Source organism: Mercenaria mercenaria, chromosome 8, assembly GCF_021730395.1.
Source record: "Mercenaria mercenaria strain notata chromosome 8, MADL_Memer_1, whole genome shotgun sequence".
NCBI lineage: Eukaryota > Metazoa > Mollusca > Bivalvia > Venerida > Veneridae > Mercenaria > Mercenaria mercenaria.
The window spans coordinates 24,127,772-24,155,191 of NC_069368.1; the positions used below are offsets into that span (position 1 = coordinate 24,127,772).

At 34.1% G+C, this 27,420-nt stretch overlaps 1 protein-coding gene across 1 annotated transcript in view; it reads right to left on the reverse strand.

Moving 5' to 3' along the window:
* The window catches only part of LOC123522820 (uncharacterized), a 47,523-nt gene extending 21,829 nt beyond the window's left edge, over positions 1 to 25,694 (reverse strand). The window contains exon 1 of the mRNA XM_053549077.1: positions 25,605 to 25,694. The gene's annotated coding sequence lies outside the window, so the exon portion shown is untranslated. The remainder of the gene's footprint in view (positions 1 to 25,604) is intronic.
* Between the last annotated feature and the right edge of the window lie 1,726 nt (positions 25,695 to 27,420).

Here is a 27,420-nt window from a genome sequence, read left to right on the forward strand (position 1 = left end):
AACACTTCTTCTTTGCATTGTTCCTGTGAAAACGGACGTGACACCTTCAGCTAGGCTGAACGGGTCATTGTCCAAAGGGGATACTACTTTAAGGTCCCTTAGGGGCTATGAGTTTACTCAACCGTAACCCAATACCCAATGGGGACATTGTAGTATGCTCAATTGAAAAAATACTAATAGCGCCTGCAGATACAGTGTAAAAAACATCCATGTTGAACAGCTAAATTAAAGGCAATAAAAATAAAATTTAAATATTTTCGAAATCCATTTTGTAGCGATAAGTTTATCTACCATTTAATTCATATTTGAAAATAAGGCCAATTTTTTTATTATTAGTTTTACCGATTTGTTTGTTTTTTTTTGGAAAAAAGGTAGGGCAGGAGGAGGGGAAAAAAGAAGTGTGCTCGATTGTAAAATCTCAAACGCAGCCCTGTTCAACCTGAACTGAAACTACCAACAAGGCAACACTATCACCAAATGAAATGATGATTATTGAATCAAACTACAGCCACATCCCTGTTCACAAGGCAAACGCTGACAGCCAGAGGACAGACAGTAGTTGATCACAAAAACTTACCTGGTGTACCTGTGCTCAGTTCTCAACATGTTCGAAATATACATTTTTATTGTTCTTGTATTTTTATTCAAGAAGGTTTGTAATTGCTCAGCAGTTGGTGCCGAGTGGATACTGGTTCAAATCCAACTATAGCCCATTACCTTTATATGTTAAGTGATTAAGGTCAATAATTTTATATTCTTACACAATGTCATACCATCAACTGTGGAACAAGATTTGAATCACAATGCTCAACGAACCCCATCCGTGGAACAAGTTGGCAGATAAAAGTTAAAGACAACCGTGATAGTCTTTTTTTCTCACATTAAAATAATTTTCTTTGACTTTAAATTATAAGATATCAGCAATAAAAAATACACTTATCATATAGTTTACATTTTTATATATATAAATAAAAAAAACTGGAATAGAACCCGTTTTTACAGCAAATATGAAGGAAGGAGTCAGGACATTTCTTGTTTTATTATATCCCAATCCATATTCAAAAACTCATCTTTTTTTAAAATGCATATGATTTGTTCTTAAGCATTAAACATTATTTTCATGTATAATCATATGGAACCTGTTTTCTGATATTCCTGCCCTTAAACTGTTTTTTGAATTAAAAAAAAAAAAAAAAAAAAAAAAAAAAAAAAAACACTTCACATTTATTAATTTTCCTGAAAAAAAAAGAGGTAAAATACCTACTACTAAGAAAATCAACATAAAAAATAAGTTTACCATCTATGATCACTGTGTGTGCATCATTTTTGGACACTTTGAGTTTGTTTTTTTTAATCTTACTTTTCTCACTTTCCCAAATTTTAGGGCAGGAGGGCCGGTAAAACTAAAGATAGAAAAATACTGGCGTAAAGTATTTTGGAAGACATAAGTTAAATCAAACTCTTTGGGGAGGCACGAGATAACAGTTCTTAGATAAATTCTGCCGCTGATGCTTTACTTGCTAGTTAGGCCTAAAAAAATCTTTGTTTCCGGTAACATGCTAAAAAAATTAGGGTAGGTTTTTTTTTGAATTTTTTTATTAAGTGAGACTTCTCGGAAATTATTTTAATGTCAAATAAGGGGGTTATACCTTTAGAGCATCAGCAAGTTGATTTCTAACATCACTGGCCATGTTTAAAGCATAAATAATGCAGTTTTGCAACCTTTTGTTAAAAAGTTGAAAAAATATTCTCCAAGGCCATAAACACATTTAGGGTCGGGCCAAACATTTACGGTAGGTCGGGATACCGGAAGCAAACAATATTTTTTACGCCTTAGCAATGATTTTTCCCTCTGTAAAACGTTGTTTAACTCAGGGGATGTTTTCAGTATTTCGGCGGGCCCTTAGTATACTCAATGCAATGTTTTGCTTCCCACACAAAATAATCGTCTCTACAATACAAGTAATTATCTGTCTATTTTTCTCAATTATTTCATGATACTGCGACGAAAGAGTATTTTCATTGTCCTTTCTGTCCCCCCTCATAACAGCCAAAAAGTTATCTGCAGCAATAGATTGCTGAACATGGTAAGGATGTGGCAGGTTCTCTAGAGAGCTCCTTATTACTTGGGTTATGCTCACCAAATAAAAAGCAGTTAACACAGTAGACTCCTTTAGACTTAACCGAATATCGCAACAACTTGTAATCCACAAACCACAAAGCTTGTGCCTTTCGCATTTTGTCACTATTATAAAAAGAAAAAAAATGAGAACTGATTAAACATATCTTGCTGGATTCGAACCTCGAACCAATAAATTCGACAGCGAGTGCTCTACCAAAAGACATATGACGACTATACGATTGCGCAATATATATTATTGTAGTATTTAACCAGTTGCTGTACCCACCGTAACAGTTTGCCGCTTCTTGAAAGTTCAATTTCTAATGTTTACATGTTAATTAACACATTATTGACATACATATAATTAAATAAATGCACTTTTAGCAATTCATAATTATGGCAGATGTTCAATTAATTTACTATCATGATGTGGAATATAATTAAATAGATCTAGAACTTACCAGAAGAGATTCTACATCATTCTAAGTTAGCTTACATTTACGGGAAATCAAAAACATGGACTTGCTTCCTTTTTGAGTAATGCCACGTTTTCATCTTTATTACAAGAATTTGGGTTATCTGTCCTTTCAAAAACGTCAGCGTAAGGCGACGAAATGCCACAGTCAGCCATTTCAAACATTCATGTTACATTTGGAATATACCGAGATACAACGATAAAGCGATACAATCAAGGGTTATAAACAGTGACACGAAGTAGGTCTGCGGTCGGCTTTTTGTGAGGGACTTTTCTCATTTTGAGATGAAGAACACAAGAATTCAGCTGTGATTAATAGGAATTTAATGCCTAACCCCCGTTAGGCATCGATTTTTAATGCAGATTTCGCATTTTTAGACTTTTTATTTTTTGAAAATGCGATTTGAAAATGCCGCACGTGCGTATTTGCGTATGCCTAGTCACGCGCCTGCATGCAGAAAATAATATGTCTCGACAAGATATGTCAACCCTACAACTTCCCGATTTTAAGTATTTTTTTGTTTATTTCCTGCTGAGCTTAGTACATGGCAGAGATGTACTGTAATAAGAAAGTATTTCTCCATTTAGCTGATCTTTCTTCAACTTGACCAGGATGTCAAGCTTCAACTTCCTGATTTTAAGTATTTTGTTTTTTTCCTGCTAAGATTACAAGTAGATGCAAGAGATGAACTGTAACATGAAACACATCAGTTCATTTAAAATGGCTATGGCATTTTTTTTCTTTCACAAGTGTGAAAAAAAAGAAGTTTGTACGCCTTCAAATATGTATGACAGGGTTTATGTGGCGTTAACAGAAATTATTGAAATAACTGAGATTGAGTTAATGAATCTTAAACGTTGAGCAAAGAATGTTTCTTATCACAGGTCTGCATACCTGCAGAAATTAATCCCTCCAAAGTTGCAATTTCATATGTAGCATATATAAGTTACTTTTTGTTAAAATACCTGAAGTAAACATATTAGTAAGGGTTTTCCGTGATGTATACACAGGTAACCATAACAAGACATTGCGAGTATTATTTAGTTCAAGATCATATTTCTTTTTTACATTTGTAATGTAATGTTATATAAACCAATGCATAATTTATATAAAAAAAAAAAAACCAACAAGTGCAGATATCGTGTTTGTATAACTATAATAAATTTGAAAATAGTTTCCAAGGCAGTCTAGACATTCCTTGAATAAAGACGATCAAAAGGAAAACATTTCAACAAGATATTAATATGTCTGTTTTTCTAAATATATAGAACATTTATTTTATGCTTTCTTATGAAATACTGTATTCTGTCAGTGAGATATAATCCATATCACTGGCACAAGACCACAGTTATTTGTCCTTGGTTGACCACAAATCGGAAGTGGTACGCTGAAAATACGGAAGTGGTTACGCGGAAAATAGTTCCTCTGTTTGATGATGAATATTCGTGATTTTTTTGAGTGAAAGACCTGCAATAAATGGCATAATTTAATAGAGGAGATATGAAATAGTAGGTACATGTAGAATTTGACAGAATGAGAATGTCAGAATATGCATAACATGACTTTTTGATAGGGCCCGTTTTGCCTGTTTGTGGCCATCTAGAGTGGGGGGTTTGGAATGCATGTAAAATTGCAATCGTGTCTAGTGCCTATATAGAACATACAGTTAAAATAACTGTGGTCTTAGGCCCACTCACTGTATATCACTCACTGTAAATGATATAGCTTTGCCGATCTAGATCTACTTGTACAATGTGTATAAATTTTAAATCATTTACTTAAAACAGGCTGAAAATTGTAGTCGCAGTTTGTTCTTTATAGTACATTTCTCGATTCAAATCATTTTATTTAATTAGAATTTCATAACATTATAGATCTACAGCAAGAAATAAAACAAGAGCTGTCCGTAAGACAGCCAAGCTCGACTATTCGAAATATTGTCCCAGAAGCAGGAAAATATTACCCAAAATGTTAAATATCAAAATAGTTTTAAGTTCAAAAGGGGACATAATTTGACCAAAATGCATATCAGAGTTACGGGACTTGATGCTATCAACTAGTTTTAGAACCCCGAAGGCACATGTGAAGTTTCAATTCAATATCTGCATTAGTTTTGGAGATAGTAACTTGCATGTAGAACTTTAACAAGGACTTTCAAAGTCTAAAAGGGGACATAATTTGCAAAAAATAGTCAGCGTTATGGGACTTGACCCAGTGAGGTTGGTAATTGATCTAGAAAATGAAAAAATAAGTTTCAAATCTATATGCCTTTTGGTAATAGCTGTATGTACTTCCACAAAAAAACTTTAACCAGGATTTTCTAAGTCCAAAAGGGGGCATAATTTGTCTAAAATACAGGTCAGAGTTATGGACCTTGACCCAGTGAGGTTGGAAATTGATGTAGAAAATGGAAAAATAAGTTTCAAATATATATACCTTTTGGTATATAAGATTCTTTCACTGGTTGTAGGTGCAGATGGGAATTTCCGGCCTCGAGGGTAACTGTTTAGGCGGTAACGAGGTTCCTACCGAGTTACCGCCTAACAGTTACCCAAGGGCCGGATATCCCTATATGCACCTATAACCAGTGACAGAATCTTTTTCTTGCATACCGATATCAAAGTCCGTAAACAGGAAAGACGTCATGAAGTTTCAAAGACATATAACAATGTTTAGTTCCGGTTTTGTTTTATCAGTTGCAGCGTAACGTTATGGTTTTTTGATGAAATAACGTGTTTTGAATCGAAAAATATATCGTCAGGAACAAAGAGGAACTGTCAAGGTACTGGATTTTTATTCCGCTTTTTGAAATAAAATACAAAATGTATAAACTACTACATCAATCTTCCACATATATGTGTAGTTCGTAATACGTCATTTAAAGCACGAGAGTAAAGATACCGGAAATCCCCGTGTAATATGCAAGAAATAGCTGTATGTGCTTGCACGCAAAACTTTAACCAGGATTTTCTAAGTCCAAAAGGGAGCATAATTTGGCTAAAGTGCAGGTCGGAGTTATGGGACTTGGTGCTATCAACTAGTTTTATAACCCCGAAGACACATGTGAAGTTTCAATTCAATATCTGCATTAGTTTTGGAGATAGTAACTTGCATGTAGAGCTTATGCCAGGATTTTCTAAGTCTAAAAGGGGGTACAATTTGCCCAAAATACATGTAAGAGTTATGGGACTTGACCCTGTGAGGTTGGTAATTGATCTAGAAAAAAGCAAAAATAAGTTTCAAATCTAGTTGCCTTTTAGTAATAGCTGTATGTACTTGCACGCACAACTTTAACCAGAATTTTTTTTATGTCCAAAAGGGGGCATTTGTTGGCCAAAATGAATGTCAGAGGTATGGGACTTGGTGCAATCAACTAGTTTTATAACCCCGAAGACACATGTTTAGGTTCAATTCAATACCTGCATTAGTTTTGGAGATAGTAACTTGCATATAAAACTTTAACTAGAATTTTCTATGTCCAAAAGGAGGCATAATTTGCTCAAAATACATGTCAGAGTTATGTGTCTTGACCCAGTGAGGTTGGTAATTGACCTAGAAAAAGAAAAAATAAGTTTCAAAGCTATATGTTTTTAAATGATAGCTATATGTACTTGCATGCAAAAACTTAACCAAGGTGTGACGCCGACGCCAGGGTGAGTAGAATAGCTAGACTATTCTTCGAATAGTCGAGCTAATAAAATGGAACTTTATGTCGCGTGCGTCTTTCTAACGTCAAAACACGTCTGACGTCATGTTCGTTTCCATCTGTTCCCGTGCTGAGATTAAAATTTGTTGCAAAGTGCATATCTCAATGAAATTAAGCATAAAATTAATAGAAAATTTGTTTGTTTTTCGTGAGTATCTCACCTCAAAGTGAGAACATTTTTAACATTCCACTCGCGCTACGGGCTCATCAAAATGTTTGAAATTTTCTCACTTCTTAGTGAGATATCCAATATTTACTCAAAACAAACAAATATCCTCTATATATTGTTTCGTACTGTTAACATACTTATCCGACAGTGTTTCGTTCATTTTGAATGACACTAAAAGAATATATGTGAACTTAATTGATATCTTAGTTATAAAGATCACATGGTACGTCGAATATAGCCTAGGTAACCATCACTAGATCTATACTCTTTCGATATGTTGATGTTGAGAACGTCTTAATCTGATATTTCTTCAAAGTTTAAAAAATCGAAGTTTCTATAAAAAGTTGTAGATCTACTGTATGAAAATTTCTTCGGTTGGACGTATTACATTCAAGCGACTGGAATCTATTTAAATATCATTTCGCGGGAAATACTATTACATTGACAACTCTTGTGTAACATCATCTAAACAATGACGTCACCATGTGTTTGTAATGTTGTTATGTTAAAATTTCCACAGGAATAAAATCATGTTTCTGCGTTGAGAAAAAGAGTTCAGCTCATTCAATGAACGGTGTAAATGTTCTGTACAGATCGGCCCGAATCAGCCATTGGCACTCATAGTAGTAAAAGCAATCGGCCCAAAATCGGCCTTTGGCACAGAAGTAGTTAATGCTGAAATAATGAATGAATTACCACAGAAACATTACAAAATATTGTTGCCTTAAAATGACGTCATCCACGTCATGACGTTACGTGTCAGTTACCGCGCAAAATAAACAGCTTTTATCTTGATTTTAATTTGAACTATTTTAAACAGAGAATATTTGCCGAAATATTAATAATATCTGTCATGTGTTTACGAATCGGATAGAAATATCCGTCCCGAGGGCACCTGCGCATTGGGCGGTAATGAGGCTTGCGTTTCTATTTAAAATTTGGTATTTATATATTAAAACTATTCTTTAGAAATGTTCAAAATTCAGGAGAAAAAATAAATTAATGTACAATGGAAACGAATACCGTAACTGACATAATATTATCTAAATGTAAAATTCTAAGGCGTTGACACTAGTCTATTAAAGGAACACATCTTCAGCGTTTTTATCTGTATTTCAACACTATCTATATGAGAATAATAATTGTCAGCACAATGATTGTTCCATAAACATGTCAGACGAGGAGTTCTCTAAGTAATTTAAGCTTTATAATTTGTTTAAATAAATGCAGATTATACCAACACATCATTAACTTTGGAAATATAATGTTTTGAAGCTACAATAAGTGAGAAAAATAATTGTATTTATATTTTTTCTAAGAACTTACGATGAAAAGCAAGATATAACATACATGTATTTTAAACATTTTTGTGGCCATGGTTACTTTAAACGTTAAGATAGATATGGTAACATTTAGAGTGTTTAGTATTCTGCTAATAACATTTCCCTAATATTCCATGTTGGTCATTAACAGAATGACACTGAAGTCATACATAATTGTTTAAAAAATGAGAGAAAATGCATTACCATGGAAACACAAGCCATGCGACATATACATTTTAAGCTTATATTAGAAAGCTTACGCGCATACTAGTAAAATTATCAACTTCGCAAATTTCCGCGGAAAACAATGAAACCAAAAATATGGAAAGGTATTAAATATCCGCATCTTCCTTCTTTCAATATAAAATAGCTTTGGATGGTCTGTAGAAACGAACTTGAGATTACAACAGCTAAAATATTAAATTACACGAATAAATTGGTAAAATTCAGCTAACTTGAAATTATTCTGGTAACAAGGTATACTACCTCCTTAAGTATGTTTCAACTTCCTATTTTGTCTGATTTCGTATATTTAATGGTTGCATATTCAATGAAATGTATATTGAAACAGTTTTTGATTTGCCGTGTAATTCTAGATCCGATCTTTTGTATGTATGACACAATTAAGTGGCTGAAGCAGTGAAAGCGACAATGTCGAATAGATTTCATTTCTTTACCGCTGGTTTCAAGTTCTCATTTCAACATTTAAAGATAAGCTGAAAAATGGCTCTATCGAATATCATGAGCACCGAAAAAGGTCTTTATTAGTTTATTTTGACATTCGCTGTGTAAAATGAATAAGTAATTTGATCTTTGTTTTCCTGAAACTGAATATGACTTTCTAACTCAAACCATATTAGCAAATCACGCTCACTTCCAAAAGATTTATTTCATCGAACCACTATTGAAGAAATTATTGTAATTTCAAATTCAAGAAAATTACCTTATCTAAAGTAAAGTTTCTTGTTTCGGTTTCAGAAAATACCGAAATATTAATTTAGCAGATTTATGTGTCAAATATTCAACATTCTATAAGATATTTGTAAAGCTATTTATATCACATGAACATTGTACTAAAAGGCAGTAACAATAATTGTACTTACCTAAATGAAGTGTCTTATTGTCTTATTCCAGGACTCATTTCAGCCATGTTTCTCTTGGGAAAATAAAATATTGTTCACTGCGCATGTCAATATTAAATGTTTCAGTCATATCGATTAAAGCAGCGTAAACAAGTTAGATAAAGAGTGTCATTGGTGTAAAACATATCTGACAAGTGAAATTTTACATAAGTGAACACAATAAGGTATGAAACAAATCTAAAGCAAACCTAGTTATTTGCCATTACCTTTGTTATCCAGATTTGGTAAGCAAAATTGTATCTTGTATGTTCCCCATACTAGAAAAAAGCTAGAGTCTTCCTATTTGCCCACTGAGTCAGAGTATTTACATTTAACAATTATGTGACCAACAGTATACTCCTCAAGGGACAGAATATGATCTCATTCTGACATCAAATACGTTTCTGCAATTTGCACGGGTGCATTATAGTAGATTATCAGATTGTAAACGAGACCTATGCATGTGTCTATCATTTATGGTGTTGCTGCTAACTATATAAGGTGTTGTACTATGCTGATTAAGGTGTCGCAGCTAACCATATAAGGTGTTGAAGTGTGCTATATATAACGTGTTAAAGTTAACCATCTAAGGTGCTGCACAGTATGCAATATAAGGTGTTGCAGTATGCTGTATAAAGTTTTGCAGCTAAAAACTATATAAGGTGTCGCAGTATATGATATAAGGTGTTGTAGTATGCATTATGACTTGTCATTTATTCATATTTAGCAATACTTTACTTAGATGCTGTTTGATCATAAATTCGGCGTGATTAGCTGAAACCACTCCCGGTAGTAATTGCGCATGCTCTCCAAGTAAATGAAAGAAAGAAATCTGAGGTTCGATTTGGGACTGTGACGAACCTCTGATTATTTCAATGAAAAGTAGCAGACTTGGTTCAGTTGAATCTGTTCATGAGAGGTAATGAAGTGTGAAATATCTCACACAAAAACCACCACCACCACCCCACACTAGAACCGGCTAGTTGAAACTCTGGCATATTTCGCCGATATTTTTAGGTTTGTTACACTACAGGTAAGAAGTTTCAGCCAATCAGCGACGTTTCGCGATAAATCATCGTGAACCAGTTAAAATCGACAATGTAAAGCTTGACCACGTCCTTTTTGATATCGGCGCCATATAATAAGGAATATTATAATTTCCTGATACATCCGATTACATGAATAAATCTATATTAATCACAGTCATACAATATCGTCTTTATTCATTTTTAGCAAGTACTCTACTTAGATACTGTTTAAGCATAAAATCGGCGTGACTGGTTGAAACTACTTCCGGTAGTAATTGCGCATGCTCAGCAAATAAATGAAATAAATAAATCTGAGGTTCGATTTGAAACTGTGACATATTTCCAAACTCTCCAGTGCACCATGGAAAATATAAATATAATTTTAAAGTGTTTGTAAAACCTGTATTTCGTAGCTGACAATTGCACTTTCAAAATCATTATAGGATCCCTCTTCATCACTTTTGTCTTACATTTTGACTTGTTGTTACCAATGAAACATCAAACGAAAACAAAAACAAAAGAATACAAATATTCAACATATATATATATTTAGGTTACATCATAAATACACTTTATTTTTGGAATTATTGTATGATCGCAACTGACAGTTGACAGACGGATTGAGTGGTAGACAGACAGACAAAGGGCAAACCAGAAGTCACCTCAGATGAAACACTGACAGAGAACACTACATGTACAGGTAACTAAAGAATTATACGATGAAAAGGGCAAAGAAATTGAGCTCAGACTCGTCATTTATGTAAAATTATACTCATGAACATTCGTTACTATGGTAACGAGTCGTTTAATTCATTATAGTTTGGATTATTCAAGTGGTAACTGAAAATAGAAGAAATATAAAACGGATCAAACCACTCTACATGTCTTAATTTCGAAAAAAAAAATCGAAGAAAACCAAGTTTTCCATTACAAACGGCTGATTTGAGTAAGGAAGACTTATCTCCCTTAATTCCTGCACTATTTCAAATATTTTACGGCAGTTTTCTAATTCTATAAAGAATTGTACACTACGGTAATAATCATTTATCGTAATTTTTTTTTAATTTAGGTAAATAAAATCTCCACTTTTTTATTTTCTTTATTTTTGTTGTTGGATTTAACGTCGCACCAACACATGATAGGTCATATGGCGACTTTCCAGCTTTTAATGGTGGAGAAAGACCCCAGGTGCCCCTCCGTGCATTATTTCAAAACAAGCGGGCACCTGGGTAGAACCACCGACCTTCCGTAAGCCAGCTGAATGGCTTCCTCACATGAAGAATTCAACGCCCCGAGTGAGGCTCGAACCCACATCGATGAGGGGCAAGTGATTTGAAGTCAGCGACCTTAACCACTCGGCCACGGAGGCCCATATTTTCTTTAGGCATACCCCCTAATCAAGCAAATATTTACAAACACACAGACACGTATAGATAAATTATTATTTTATGAATTTAATGGAGTATTTGAGATATTTGGCAACTGAAATGAGAAAATACATACATTTGCCAAGTTATTGATACATGTTTAAACAAAATTGGAATGGGGGCCCAAAACACCCCTTATCATACATGGTCCTTTTCGGGGTAAGTATCTGGTACCGTAACTCTCCCAGGTATATACATGGGATATATATATATATACATATATATTCTTCAATCAAGGATATGTCAGTGTAAATGAGCTGAGCGTTAGTTTTCTAAGAAAACGTCGTTAAACCTAGTTACACGAATCACACGTGCACCACTTTTTTACAAACATATTTCCGCCATGTTTTCTTCAGTGAACGAAATAAAAAGAGTATTTTACCTTAGATTTCCTTATTGTAGAGTACGACTGACTTTCTAATCTAAATAAAGCATCACTTTTTTTATAACATCCCACTGTCCGATCTTTCTGATCATTTAATGATCACTCACAATTACAAAATAAAACCAACGTGCCATTATCACTTTACACGGCTTCATGGACATCACGGCCTACTAACATTAAATTTGTAATCATGCGCCAACCAAACAAATGATGAAAGATCGGGATTTTTTCAAAGATATGTTTTATTTCCTGATATTCTAACATTTAAACAACCGAATTGTATGCACAGAAATAACGAAGAATGTATGCAATATAGCTTTTAGTTTAAAGTTTGGACCTATCTTTTTCCAGCCCAACAACAGACATGTATATGTCACAAACCCGGCCTGTCCTCGAAATCAGTGTCAAAGGTTACAAGAACATGAATACAATAAATAAACAACCGCTTACTATGTTCCTGTAAGTCCTGTAAGATGAAACGGCTCGTGTTTATACATTCATATATATTCCGTATCGGGAACATTGAAAATCACAAGTCGATCCTTACCACGAACATGAAAACAATTACTTTTATGCCTTTGTTTACATTTCCAACATGACGATTCACATGTACGTTCAAGAACGTAAATTTCGTGCTTTCCGACCCACATGGTGTGTAAACTTTTGTAATTAAAAGTATGGCGTATTCGGCAAACCATTTATAATTTCCGACGTGGTAAATATCATTGAGAGTATCAGTTAAGTTCACGAAATTTAATTGAATATTTATGTTTGATACTTGCAAAAGAAAAACTCGATGGTCATGGTCGCTGGATTCGAATTCCTCGCCCATCACCGACGTGAGATCGAAACCTCACTTGAGGTGTAAAACTTTTCACGTAAGCCATCCAGCTGAGGTAAGTGTCTCGATCTAGGTACTAGTCTGAGCCCCCAAAAATGTCTGGAGGGGCACCTGGAGCCTTTCCCCGCCAACAAAACCTGGGAAAAGTTCATTGTGTCGTTTCGGTGTTACTCTCAATCAAACAAAATAAACATTGTTCTCGTTTTTGTTTGTTTATATTTCTATATAAATGAGTATGCAAAAAGGGTTTGTTTGTTTCAGTGTAACGTCAAAATATAATATTACAATTATATATCAACAGTGAACGCCACATGCGTTATATTTTCACGAGGGATTAATGCTTTAATCTTACATGTAAAACAAACATATTCCTAATGTATAATATGTAAAGGTAAATATATTTGTATATATGTGTGTACTCGTGGAATTAAATGTTAAGTGTAAAAAGTAAAATAATACGTACGATATGTTTGCTTTCGCACTGTCTAACATGTCCGAAATGATCTACTAGTATTCGATTTTTATCATAGAGTTTTAGACATTTCCCCCCTTAAATTAAAGCAAACGTGTTCAATATCATTTTAAACTCAAACTTTGAAGTTTAGTAGGTTGTAGCATTTTCTAGGTCAAAAGTATTTTTATTACCTTCGGTAGTCAGTCATTAACCAAAGTGGAAAAGTTCAGGTACTTGAAAATGCAGCTTTCTAAAAGGTCAGTTAGAATTTTCGATGTCATTTGTCAGACACACCTTGTAAATAAATAATATTATTAGAAAGTTAATACTGCTATTTCTTTTGTTGCACTTTGCTAACTGATGATAAAGTTATATATATATTTATCTGAGCAGTACAATCCCTGTAAATGAGCGCTACGTAAGCGCTCAGGCCCTTCTCGCACACCATACCTATAGTTCGGACTTCTTTCATGTGTAAAGGCATGTGCACAAAATGACAAATTTTGCCAACACTTGGTAAATTGTAATGTGTTTTTTAGAACAGTTATAAACGGAAATAGAAAAATAGCTCTCAGCTCATTTACACGGATAGTTTAGCTTTATTATGTATGTTATAGTTTTTCGCAGTTATGCACGATGACATCTATAGAATACTTACCCCGAAAATTGTGACACGAACATACTGATAACTTTTCCCACTTTAGTCTTTTAATTAAAGTAAGAGTTCAGCACTTCATGGTTTTAATGTATTGTCACATTGGAAAAAAGTTTGTTTTACAGTAACTTCGAAATTCCTCAGAAATCATATCATGTAACCAACCCACTTAATTCATAATTTCAAAATAGCATAGGCCTTTAACAAAGGACATTCTACATAGTTTTCTAGCTAGTCCGAGCCATAGCAACCTTAGCCATTGGACCCATTCATTGTTCTAGATACTGAAGGCGTAAGCACTTTCCTTGGGTCATATAACTCGTATCCTGACATACATAAAATTGATATACATATGCTATGTGGAAGTGTTGTTAGGATATAGATTTATATGCTATTGCAGGTCTATAGCTACACTGAGGCACAGGGAGACCGGTGCCTCCCTGTTTTTCTGCCAAGATTATGAGAAAAAAGGATATGTTTTCGGTCACCATCTTAAAAGGCACAACCGAACTGAGGCACTATATTTCGTTTTAATCTGTTATACTATTTTCCGCCATTTTCTTAATATCACGAATAATTACACTATACATGACCGTAGCGAGAGACTAAATTTTACCGAGGCAAACGAGTATGTGCGTTTGTTCGAGGTTGTTAGGTAAATTTGAATGGTGAAGGCAAAGCCCCGAAAGGCATTAATTTGGAAGGTTGTGTACCACCCTCCTCCATAGGAGGGTTTGTGGGGGCTCCCCCAAAATAGGATATATATTATGAAAAACACACTCTGTTGCGCTGTTTTTATATTAAAGAGAAAAAATACCCTTTCACTCCGCGATCTACTCATACCGATTTATGGTTTGTTTGTAATGTATCTCTTGCGATGGAGGTCTCAGATGCAACACAGGACTTTTTTGGGAGGTGTATGTCTATAATATTCTTCTTGATGGAACTGCTGATTTGTCTCATACGAATAAAATTAAATGTAAAAATGTTCAAACAATTTTCCCTAAAATCAAAGTTCCGCCTAATGTTGCTCTCATGATGAAAAGGACATTAGTTTTCTATAAAAAAATGTCTTCTTTCATACAATGACAAGGCTGTTGCTACAAAGACTGGATATCAGTATAACTCGCCACAGAGGTAAGAGCAAAATGCGTTTTAACAAATGTTTGTGGCGTGAAATTAAAATAAAACTTCATTAGGTTGAAAAGAACATTCAATTCCATATTAATTTATGAATACAGCATAAATGGAGTTTCATCAGTTGCTCACGATACCACATGTTCTAACTATCGTCTGCTTCAACAAAAATTTCGCGCTTAATATTCTTCAAAATAAATGAACTGCGCCGTTCTCCATCAATGATATTTTGATAAAAATGAAATACTTATAAACTATAATGATAAATCATTAAGTTTCAAATGATTTTGCTTTTGGCACCAACAAATTCATCGATTTATTTTGAATCTTAACCATACTTTGAAATAAATTAGGTTTGAAAAAAAAAAATTATATTGTAGGATACTAGACATAAATTAGCTAGAAAACGTAGGTATGTAAACATTTCTAGTGCCCCTACCTCCCGATCCCGAGGTTCCGTAAATCATTGCTCCGGCTGTAAGTGCCCGAGTACAAAATGACGATATGAGGGATGCGAGTATTAATTCGGGATCCGAATGTTACACGAATGAAAAACGCAGTCTTGTGAATGTTTAGAAATAGCTATTTGGTTGGTTTAACAGGCCTATTATCACATATAAAGGACATTTATGTTGAACTGTGATAGACGTATACAGTACATTTTGCCTTAGCGGTCACTTATAGGTATATAATCATTAAGCGGCCAATCAAAAAACTTCCCAAACTGACTATTCTATTGTGCCGAATAAAAAATAGTAAGACATTGTTTTAATATACTTATGGGCAACACTTCGGCTGATAATACAATACTTGAGCTTATTTGAAACTGAATAAGGAAGATCAAAGTTTAAACTAGTATCTACAATGTTTGACATAATTTGTTTTAGACAGGCACTATGGATATATTTAAAGTTGTAAGACTTAAAGTGTACTATACGAATATAATTTCTCTAGTATGATAAATATACAATTTTTATTCGTATAAGATACTCACGAGTACAATTTTGAAGCAACGGTAAAGGCAAACGTGTAACAAGAAGTTATCATTAGGTTCAACACATCTGACCGAAAGAGTTTTGCTATTGATCTTTTAAATTCTATTTGACTGGAAACTTATTCTGTCACGCTCTTTGGAATAAAAGTAGCTAAATACGTCTGTCATTGGTATAAGACACTGTTTTGTCCTGCTATTTTTGAATTACCTTACATTTACAGTATTATGGTTTCTTTCTGTTTATATTATTTGAACGCAATTATTAGGAGCTTTTTTTCTCATTTTGTGTTACAAATGCAATGACACTGCAACTTATGTCCATATTACCAAGTAATGAGACCCAAGCAACTAAAAGGGAAAAAACTTAATTTGTGGGTATGAATTTCGCTATTTACATTTAAAAGCATTTTTTTTTCATAGTATTTTAGATACTTTCTTGCATTTAGGGACGTTTAGATTATGACGCAAATGTATCTGATAACATATACTGTTATTTTGACACAAACAGTAGTTTTTTGACCGGTAACTTGATTTAGTATTATATCTTATAAATCTTTTGAAGATTACTAAAATTTCTTTACTGGCGTGTCTGAATCATGAAACGATCATGAAAGGATATCAAATCATGTTAACCTGACATCCATTTCTTGTAATAGTGGTAAAACTTTTGTTGGTATAAACCAGTATGGTATGTATCTACATTTAAGCAAGATGAACATTTACAATGAAATAAAGGTCTACAGTAGAAATTATTAAATGAATTACAGTTGTGAAATATTTACTAAGCTGTAGGACTAGGAGTACCAAAATCTGCATTAAGCAAATACAAAATATTTATTTTCACCGTATCCCAGAGTTTCAGATATGCATATGCATAGAAGTGTTTTATCACTCACTGCACTTGCTAATAAATTTCATTAAAAGTGGAACGTCTTAACTGAACCACTGAAACGTCGAGGTCTGATATTCTTCAAACATGCCCTCGTAAGTAGGAGACGGAAAAAGATGCAATCTAAATAATTTGCGCAAATGATTTGTTACAGTTTTTATAAAGGGGAGGAGGTGGAGGTATGTGGTGTTTAAGACCAAATAAAAAAACTTGCTACGGTCCTGTATTTTCTTCTGAAATATAAATCTACAAAAATACAGTTTACTAATATATGCGCAAACATTGGCACTAGCCTCATACCCTGGCCTGATCTGTTTTATTGCTTCTTTCGATATTTGATAGAATAAAGCCCAGCTGTAGCTGAAAAAAATCGAGATTGAGCTTTAATGTAATTTTAGGTCGTAAGTTATATCAGTTTTTAACTAACGATTAGCAACTTTTTACAACATCTTGGTTTTAACACTGTAATTACATGTAGTTGTGAGAGGTAGACATAGTGTAGTATCGTACAATCCTGAACAATACATTGTATGTAATGTAGCGATGGTAAGTGTATAAGCGTGTAATTAGACTTCACACCGCTGACCGAAAGAGGTTTAAATTTTAAATCGGAAAATTGTTTCGCTACTCTTCCATTAAATCATTTCATTTACAGTATGAGGCTGCTGTCTGTTTCTATTATTCGAACGGAGTTATCAGGTGCTTTTTATTCCTATTTTATTTCACAAATTCAATGACACTGCAACTCATGCCCATATTACCAAGTAATGAGATCCAAACAACTAAAAAGGCATAAAAACTTACTTTGCGGCATTCACTACGCTTCATACAAGATCTTTTTTTCTACAGTATTGTATATATTGTTTCATTTAGCGTGTTTAGATTACGATGCAGGTGTAACTTAATGAGTAACTTTTTTGACTGCGGAACTTGATTTAGTATTATATTTAGTGAATCGTTTGAAGATAATTAAAATTTCTTTTCTTTACGTGCGTGTCTGAATCATGAAATGATATCTTAATATGTCAACTTGACATAGCCTTCAAAGCTATACTTAGATTTTTAATTTTAAGTACAGTCAAGCCTGCTTGAGAGACCACAACACTCAATGACTCAGATAATAATCCTACCTTGCATTCATCCATACATCTGTATGTCACAGCTAAGTGAAAAGTAATTTCAATGTAATGTTAATTTTCATGGTAAATATTGAATAGTTTTTTTTATTTTTATATATGATATATGATATGGTTCGAATAACATTTTATCTAAATTTCAGATTAAATAGTGGCTCTGAATTTATTTTATTAGACTTACAAAAAGTTTTCTGATATCATACAATATGCATGTATCTTACTATTTTCCGTCATTGAGAGAAGTTATTCCCGCAATAATTATCAATAGCCTGATAGGTAGGACTATCTGCAGGAGCGGCTACATGGAAATTAAAAAAAAACAACATTATAATAACATGCTCAAAATGATCAATTCAAGATTGTTTGGTCTTGCATATTATATATAAACAACAAACAAGAATTTTTCAATTGCTTTTCATAATTTAAAATTTGGGTACTATCTCTATAATACGAGACCACTTGCATTAAGATATCTGAAATGCGCGCAGTTTAGTTTAGTTTAGTTAATTTACAAATAAGCATGAGTCTCAATTTATGTGGGCAGTATCAGTATATACACGTACATTTCTATAACACATACATTCAGTAATGTATCACATGACCACCAACTGAAGTATGACACTGAAATATCTCACAAATACCACATAGTTATAACGTCGTTTCGTGTTTACGCTGTTGTCATATAACATACCTATTCAAAAATGAAAATTGAAGACATACTTGTCACACCCCATATAGCTCCCTTCGGATATAGTTCCCGGGGTGCTGTATTTGGCACACGTTTCCGTATATAGCTCTTTGGGACAGAGGAGCTGTATACGACAAACCCGAATATGACTCCTTATACATGGAAAAATTAAAATACTATAACACTACTGTTCGAGTACCGCCTCAGTAGCCTAGTGGTACAGCGTCCGCTTCGAGTTCGGGAGGTCGTGGGTTCGATCCCCGGCCGCGTCATACCAAAGACGTAAAAACTGGTACTAGTAGCTTCATCCCGGTGTCAGTATAATGTGACTAGGTGGGGTAACATGTCACGTGTCTACGGCGTGATATTCCAGTGAGGCAGCACTATAAAGTTGGGCATTGTGCTACAAGTAGACACCCGTGTTTATATGACTGAAAAATTGTTGAAAAAGACGTTAAACCCGAACACACACACACACACACACACACACACACACACACACTGTTCGAGTAATAAAAAACATGAATATTTGGCAGAGTGACATTTTTATGACCGAGGCAAGTGCCTCGGTTGCCTCAATAGTCGCTACGACAATGCTATATAGCATAGTTTTCGCACAACCTATGCGCCCGTTAGTTTATATTCCAGCTTACACTATCGCTGTCAGCTAGTTCATGTTCTTGCGAAAGAAGTTTTATGTAATGCATACCTAAATAAAACATGGCGTTTATCTGACTGAATGTTGATATATTTTCTAAATTGATTCATTTTGACATTACAACATAATGAAGTCTTGCAATCATGCGGTTTTGTTCTTAACACGCCTTTGAACATATCATTTCTAAAAAGTCACGATTATAGATCTACGTCAGCATTTCAAAACATCGTTATAAGATTTCTCTCAAAAATATACGGTCACTTAAAAGTTAAGAACTTATATCAGATACACCTATTAATTGTTCGTAAGTATGGAATCTTCACGTTTATACTTTTTTATATATAAATGTGTGACATTTTAGATTTCGATTAACTTATAAGTATAACTTTATGACGACATTGGATCTTTTAGATCTGACATGTGATACACACTATTTATCCAAGTGCTGAATTTCAAAGATGTAATATTATTTTAAGAAGATTGACAAAATATATTATGTACTTAGTAGATTAATTTTGTATTACATTTCTGTATCATATTTGTATATGCATAAACTGTGTTGCTTCTTTCAAATTTTTGTTTCACGTCAGCCCATGCTAAAAAGTTTATACATGAACATATACATTTACTCAACTGAAGATGTAAGAACCAAGCAAACATGACCATATGCCTTTAAATTAGCGTTTTAGGGTGACAATAATCGCAAAGACGTTGGATATTTCAAAACTTTTATTTTTCTGTAGATCAATATTAACTATATTAACTAAAATGTAGGTAGTATTTTCACAATGAAATAATAACATGACAGTATTTGTCATGGAAACTTAGATCATACACCACCACTACAATTTGGGGTATCATTTTTAGCTGATTTTGCAGTTTATGTGTTGGACTGAAAATATCTTTTCTTGCATAAAACATGACTCCCTTGTTTTTCAGCTCTGATAATATTCTTCGTGAAAATATAAGTTACAGACATTTTAAATTGGTCTTGATGTGTACTGCGGTCATTGGAAATATGTCATTTTTATATAGAATAAAGAAGAACAGCTATTTAGCGTGTTGCAACCTTATGGACAACTTGGATTAATAACAGCGATAGCTGGTTCTCAGCAACACATCTGTTATGTACAATAGTAAAAGGAAACCGACTATTTGTTAGAGCAAGTGCTTGTGTACTCGTTGTAAAATAAATTATTCGAATTTGGACAAATCAAAAACAAGTTCCATAAAAAGCACCAATCAAATGACATCTCTGCTAGGGTGTAGATAAGTAGACGGACGGCAATGAAGTCATTCTATATCCAGCGATTGATGCAAACACACCCAGGATTCAACTTATAATTTATCCCAGTACCTTGATTTACGAGCTGTTGCAGCTGCAATGTCAGGTCAGATAAATTATATAAAAGAATATGCTTGAGACTAAGGAAGAGTTGCTGTAGTGTAACTAGGTTTCGAACCAGGTTGTCAGCGCATAGAAATTAAACCTTTACGGGATAGACAATAGCAAGAACATCGGAAAACTGAGACAGAGACTATTTGTTTGGTAATCTTCTGAGTCAGTAAGAGAGTTCCAGCCTACAGACAAGGTTCAACGGTATTAGCAAGTACAGCCAAGGCATTGGGGTCATACCTATAAGGTAGTTTAATGCTATACTAGTATGTTATAGAATATAAGCGCTGAACATCCAGGAGTCAGAGCAACCATAATTGAGTTTCAGCTTCATGTAAGAGAACTTCGGCTGCACATCTATGCGAAATGACTCGTATGTTGTCGACTCAAAGACATTGTCTTGCGGAAACTTCAACAAAACGATTAGTCAAATATACTATCCCTGTTCTACAGGAGTTTGAGCTGATTATCATTAGTTGAAGGTTGTTAGTTATAAACATGACGTGATTCACCTTATCCCTAAAATTATATAGCTCATTATTTAAATCATTCTTGAATCATTGGTACACGAATCATTTAGGCGAGGTAGCTAGAGAAAAAAATATATATGAGGTACTGTATATGGTCTCACAAGCTTTACGTTTTAACTAAGGACATTCTTCATAGTTTTTTAGCTAGTCCGAGCCATAGCAACCTTAGCCATTGGACCCATTGCATTGTTCTAGATACTGTGGGCGTAAGCACTTTACTTGGGTCATATAATTCGTATCCTGACATACATAATACTGATATACATATGCTATGTGGAAGTGTTGTTAGGATATAGATTTATATGCTATTGCGAATCGTATTTTAGTAAAATGTATTCAATTATTGTTCTTGTTAAAGGTTATGACACACATCTATATTTCCAATGACTACAGCTCTCATCAGGACCTATTTTAAATGTCTACATGTAACTTACATTTTCTTGCAGAAAATTGTCAATACTAAATTAAAAAAAAAGAAGTTTGGGTCATGTTTGGTGCAGGAATGTATATTCAGTCAAACACACAAACTGCAAAATTAGCTAAACAATGAGACCCCAAATTGTAGTGGTGGGGTATGATCTATGCATACATGACAATTTATGTAGTGTTATTATTTCCTTATAAAAATACTACCTGAAAATGCTACCTACATTTCAAGCATAGTTCTGTCATGTGATTTCTGCAAACATTGAAGAGAAAATAGCTCTACAGAGCAAAACACTGAGGACTATGTGAAACCGCCATAATGTGACTGCCACAAGGGTAAGAGCTGAAATATTTTGCATGTAAATTAGTAAAATTTATAATGGAGTTGTTTCAAACTTGATTGAATTACCATCCCCAGGGCAATATTAGTCTCTCTCTGTGGATTATCAATATCATTCTAATCTTATACAATATAAGTTAAAAATTACCAGAATGCCCAGAATTTAGAAGTTAACAATTACAAATTGTGAGGTTTTACTATGACTGTCATAACCCACAAGGTCCAGGTGAACAATTCAGGACCATATTCAGGACCATATGGGTCCTCTTGTTTATATTGATATCATAAACAATTGAAGTGAATTCCATATCACTTTGCGTGTAAAAATAAAGAATATCCATTTGAAGGAGGCTTCTGGTTTTGTATTTATCTAACTTCAGTGTTGGCCTTGAATTTGTACCAAATAAATTAACTTGAAGACACAATAGAAAAGAAATTGGAGAATAATAACATTGACTCGTTAATAGACTCTTGAAAAGTTCAAGATGAGTTGACAAAATTAGAAGAATGAGAACGTAATTGGTCTATAGAATTCAATCCTGATAAATGCGAAGTAATAGGAATCTCAAAAAAGGGAAACAACTATCATCTTTCCATATAAATTACTTAATCAAAAACTAAAACTACAGAAAATGCTAAATATCTTGGGATTACTATTAGTGATGACTTAACTTGGAAACACATATTGAAGTTACATCTTCAAAAGATAGTAACACTCTCAGATTTATAAAAATATGTACAATGTAATAACAATAAAATAAAACGAACTGCCTAAAAACATACGTTCGTCCACACTTAGAATACTGTGACAACATATTGCATCCATTGCAGAAAAAACTTAGCATATGAGATTATTATCATTATTATTAATATTATTATTATTATGCCAGATTTGTTGACCGCCCATTTAATATAAAATATACTTTTAAGGGCGCTTAACAATTAAACATGTCACATATCGCAGATATGTAGGAAAATCACAAAAACATGACATATTCAATATTAAAACTGAAACTGAATGATTTGATTAATGGATATTTGTACAACATTATTCGGGATACATGTATTTTTCTATGTTCTAGTGTCTGCCATTTAAGAGTTTCAAGCATTGATGTTACGCTGCTTTGGCATGCGTAGCCAGAACATGTTAAAATCCTAATAAAGTCTTGCAACTCTGGCTGAACTCTGCCTAATTAGTTCAGCCAGAGTAACCAGAGTTCTGGTTACTCTGGCTGAACTCTGCCTACTCTGGCCAGCCAGAGTAACCAGACTTCTAGCTACTCTGGCTACTATAAATAGCCAATTGAAAATAGTAATTAACTTGAAGTTCAGGTTTAAAAATGCTATTTAGAAGGAAATAACATATAAAGTTTCAAAATCAAATTCAACTAAGACTGAAAATGTTTTGCGAACACGAGACCTGGTTACTCTGGCTACTCTGGCTGACCAGAGTAGCCAAAACATGTTATAACCCTAGAAACTCTGGTCACACAGAGTTACAAGAGCTACCTTAATTAACCACTTGAAAATAGTTATTAACTTGAAATTCAGTTTAAAATATGCTATTTAAATAGAAATGATATATTAAGTTTCATAATCAAACTCAGACTGAAAATGTTTTGCGAACACGGGACCTTGTTACTCTAGCTACTCTGGCTGACCAGAGTAGCCAGAACATGTAAATCCTAGAAACTCTGGCTACACTGGCTGAACTCTGGCTTCTCTGTTAGAAAGAGCCAGAGTTACCCGAGCAAGTGATATCCTGGTGACTCGGACTACTGTGGCTACTTTGGCTGACCAGAGTAACCAGAACATGTTAAAAATCTAGAAACTCTGCCTACTCTGGTTGAATTCTGGCTACTCTGACCAGCCAGAGTAACCAGAGGTCTGGCTAGTCTTGCTGAACTCTGGCTACTCTGGCCAGCCCGAGTAACCAGAGTTCTGGATACTGGCTGAACTCTGGCTACTCTTGCTGAACTCTGGCTACTATGGCCAGCCAGAGTAACCAGAGTTCTGGCTACTCTGGCTGAGCTCTGGCTTCTCTGGCCAGCCAGAGTAACCAGAGTTCTGGATACTGGCTGAACTCTGGCTACTCTTGCTGAACTCTGGCTTCTCTGGCCAGCCAGAGAAACCAGAGTTCTGGCTACCCTGGCTGAGCTATGGCTTCTCTGGCCAGCCAGCGTAACCAGATTTCTGACTTCTCTGGCTGAACTCTGGCTACTCTGGCTAAACTCTGGCTGAATTCTGGCTACTCTGGCTGCTCTGGCTAATTCCACGCACATTTGTTTATTGAAGTAGTAATGGTATGTTCGGGATACAAATATTGCATAGACTAACGAAATAGAGAAAAGTGGAAACTTCACAGGTCGCTCAACACGACAAAAACGAAAATGTTCCAGGCTCGGTTTGATTGAGCCTGTTCATGAGAAACACGAAACTGTTGGCGTAGATTAATTAATACATGTACCAGCTAGGTCAATACTTACGGATTACAAACAAAAAAGTGCCGCCTCGGCAATAAAAGCGTTTCTACCATCTTGACCAATACCCCACGAAGGAATTCGTACTTAACGAACGTTTAATATAAAGCTGATAATTAATGAAGTATCCCGTTACAAACAATGGAAAAAATATTAAACACAACAAACAACATATTCTCACGTGTTTCCATATACATAATTTGTCAGTAACTAAGTTTCAAAGCCTTCTTTTGAAATATAGCATTAATTTTCTGATAAGAAATATATTGTTTGTTATCGTACGATCTAAAGGTCAGTGCCTTGAAGTTAAATCGTTGTTGCCAACCTCTTTAGCCAATGTAACAGAACTTTGGAACGTTTGACAGTTGTAAAACTACCACAAGCAATGATGACAGGGATTTTGTATACTCAACATAACAATGTATTCAAAATATGATAAACTGGTGTATATGCCTGGTCAAATGTTGTCTCAGTAAGATGGTAGAGAGCCTGAAGCTCTCCAATTTATGTAAATGCTCATATGTGAGAAAAAAGATCCATCTGACAAAAAATGTGGGCCTATCAATCTCTGTATAAAAGCATAGAATGTAATGCGTTTACACACATATGTAACGCAGTTTGATTTCTGAACATGCAATGGCACTGGCTTCCAGATCGTACGACAACAAGGAAAAGGAAAAAGAGCAGGTATCAAAAATTAATGCTATATTTCTTAAGAAAGCTCTGAAACTTTATTACTGATAGAATATATGTTATGGAAATGCATATAAGTCTTTTTACTAATTTTTACAAAGTGGCGATATTGGTAAAGACAGTGGAAAAGATTTTACTTCCGCGGTGGCTCGGGTTCTATTCCCGACGCGGGTATAATTTTTTTCTTAATTTTGAATTTTTAAGATAGCTTAGAAATGCTTATATTCTAATGTTCATAATATAACCAAACTTCAATCTAAAGAAAGATAATTCTAGCCAACATCTGGAGGCCAGTACCTTTAAGTAATTTAATGCATAATTATATTTTGATATGTATAGGTGTCACAATTCTTAAGTTATATATAACTTCCGTGAAATATAGCACGCAGTCATTTCATACTTGGGTTAAAAACGATTTAAAACATACAAAGTAAATAAATAATAAGGTAAAGAAATTTGATACTGATATGTCCTATAGTGTATTTCATAAACATTTTATCAAATAATGATAATAAATAAAGTGGTACTTACCCCTGGTTTCTTTATTTGCCTGTATGTCCAGGGCTCATTGCTGCCATGTTAACTTGTAGATTCCACAACGAAGTTTGGCTGCGCCTGTGCGAAATATATATCGTAAATTCTTTCACTGCGCATGTGTCAATGTGAATGACGTTATTGTTTATTGCGCATGTGTGAATGTACATGGCGTTATTGTTCATAGCGCATAATAGCATTTATGATATTGGGACGGCTTGTGAAATCACCGGTAAAGAAAAAAGTGTTATTACGTGTTTAATCCGTTTGAATAAATTGTTATGTCATGTAATTATAATAGCAATTTGTAGCAGTGCTCATGTGTAAACGGTTGCAAAAGTGGTCACAATTTAACAGATATCTTACATATGAAATATACATTTATGGATTCCAATTTGGATCTTTGTAAAATGCAAAATACTACAAACGTTTTGAAAACTATTTTTTATAATCCATTTTCATATATATATTCTTATTTAAACGTACCGTATTGGGGATTGTACTAAGTGATAACTCTATTTTCTATAAATAAAATAGGTAACATTATTTCAGACCGCTGGTATATATCTTTTAAGCTTGTAAATTACTTCGTATTAGGATATGTTTAAATGAACATCTGACAGTTTTATTAATGAAACAAAACGTGCGAACACAGATTCCTGCAAATACAATTGAAAAAGAGTTAAATGGTTGAATCATATTTAAAACAGATCACAAATGGTAAGATAAACGATCCGTAGCAATACCCCTCCAGTTACAATTAACGCTTTTTCAGTCTATTGTTTAAGGTATAGGTTCAGGTTGTATGAACAAAACCAAATCATCTAAAGAAAGCGATGTTTTATACGAAATATTGAACATCAAATAAAACATATTTATCATAATACTATAGAATTGTCATTTTATTGGAATATGGCTTAGAATACGGAAAGGGGCTCTAGGAAGGTATCACACTTCCGGATATTTCAAAAATTGTAATAGGATTCTATAGTCTTATTCCGTAAAACGTGAACATTTTTTACATATTGCAAAAATGACCGAGCCCTAAAACTAAAAATATAAGTAAACGTTTCGTTAATTTAATTATTCAATCCATGTACCCGCCACATAAAATACAAAAGGGTCTAGTGGGAAAGGTCCGTGTACATTTATTTCCTCTTTTTAACTTATCAGAATACAACTTGAGGAAGGTGAGCTATTTTGATCATCCGTCAACCGTCTGTCCGTCGCACTTGTCGCAATTTGATGAATGTTTATTTCCTGGACAGTCCTCCAAATTCTGCTTGGTTCCACATAGGGGCAATCAGTGTACAAGAGGACCATGATGGACCTGAATCGCTCACCTTTCCCCACATGACCCAGTTTTGAACTGAGTATAACGTCGTTTTTTCTATTATTTGACATCGTGACCTACTTTTTGAGCTCATGTGACCCAGTAATGAACTTGACCTAGATATCATCAAGATAAAAATTCTGACCAATTTTCATGAAGATCCATTGGAAAATATGGCATCTAGAGAGGTCACAAGGTTTTTCTATTATTAGACCTAATGACCTAGTTTTTAATGGCACGTAATCCAGTTTTAGATTTAACCTAGATATTATCAAGATAAACATTCTCACCAATTTTCATGCAGATTTCATGAAAAATATGGCCTCTAGAGAGGTCACAAGGTTTTTCTATTTTTAGACCTACTGACCTAATTTTTGACCGCACTTAACCCAGTTTCAAACTTGACCTAGATATTATTAAGATGAACATTCTGACCAATTTTCATAAAGATCCATGGAAAATTTTTGCCTCAAGAGAGGT